This window comes from Nycticebus coucang, chromosome 3 (genome assembly GCF_027406575.1).
Source record: "Nycticebus coucang isolate mNycCou1 chromosome 3, mNycCou1.pri, whole genome shotgun sequence".
NCBI lineage: Eukaryota > Metazoa > Chordata > Mammalia > Primates > Lorisidae > Nycticebus > Nycticebus coucang.
The window spans coordinates 40015608-40016318 of NC_069782.1; the positions used below are offsets into that span (position 1 = coordinate 40015608).

The following is a 711-nucleotide window of genomic DNA, read 5'->3' on the forward strand; positions in this document are numbered from 1 at the left end:
ATCTCTCTTTTTTTTTTTGTAGAGACAGAGTCTCACTTTATGGCCCTCTGTAGAGTGCCGTGGCTTCAGACAGCTCACAGCAACCTCCAACTCCTGGGCTTAAGCTATTCTCTTGCCTCAGCCTCCCGAGTAGCTGGGACTACAGGCGCCCGCCACAACGCCTGGCTATTTTTTTTTTGGTTGCAGTTTGGCCAGGGCGGGTTTGAACCCGCCACCCTCGGTATATGGGGCTGGCGCCTTACCGACTGAGCCACAGGCGCCACCCATCATTCATGTCTTATTTGATTCTGTTTTTGGATTTCTAAAATATGGAACACTTCACGAATTTGCGTGTCATCCTTGCGCAGGGGCCATGCTAATCTTCTCTGTATCGTTCCAATTTTAGTATATGTGCTGCTGAAGCGAGCACGGCTCTGTTAATTTTTATTTATTCTCTCTCTTTCAGATTGCCTGATTTCTTTTGATCTGTCTTCAGTGTCACTATTTTTTTCTTCTGCTGACTCAAATGTACTATTGAAACATTCTAGTGAATTTTTCATTTTAGTTACTGTGTTTTTCAACTATAGAATTTTAATTTTGTTCTTTATAATGATGTCTATCTGTTTGTTGATATCCTATATTTGATGATGTATTGTCATCATGCTTCTTTTAATTGCTTAAGCATGGTTTCCTTTAGTTCTTTAAAAAAATGATGAAATAGTGAATGCTTTC

General features: G+C 40.5%; 1 non-coding gene across 1 annotated transcript; it reads right to left on the reverse strand.

The window, feature by feature from the left end:
• Nucleotides 1-302: 302 nt before the first annotated feature.
• On the reverse strand, nt 303-409 carry LOC128582667 (U6 spliceosomal RNA). Its single transcript, XR_008379114.1, has one exon. It is a non-coding gene; the product is annotated as a U6 spliceosomal RNA (small nuclear RNA).
• Nucleotides 410-711: the final 302 nt, after the last annotated feature.